The sequence below is a fragment of the Myotis brandtii genome, unplaced genomic scaffold, assembly GCF_000412655.1.
Source record: "Myotis brandtii unplaced genomic scaffold, ASM41265v1 scaffold725, whole genome shotgun sequence".
Lineage (NCBI taxonomy): Eukaryota > Metazoa > Chordata > Mammalia > Chiroptera > Vespertilionidae > Myotis > Myotis brandtii.
Window position 1 is genome coordinate 180,183 of NW_005370862.1, and position 281 is coordinate 180,463.

Sequence of the window (281 nt, forward strand, 5' to 3'; positions counted from 1 at the left end):
CTTAGCAGGACAGACACCAGAGGTCGGAGCGTGCCGTCCCCCCAGAGCTGAGCCGCCTCCTCGGCTGAGACTCGTGGCAGTTGACCTATTTCGTGGCTCATTCTTTGACCTACTTTTGATTTCCAGTTTGGAAACTGACACAAAGCCTCGGGGTCCCTGCGGAGAGAAGAGGAGGCAACACACCCACCGGCGTGGACACGCCCGGAAACCCGGCCGCTGGGGTTCTCCAGGGGGAGCGGCTGTTTCCCCAACCCCCGCCCCCCCCCCCATAAACCACCTCG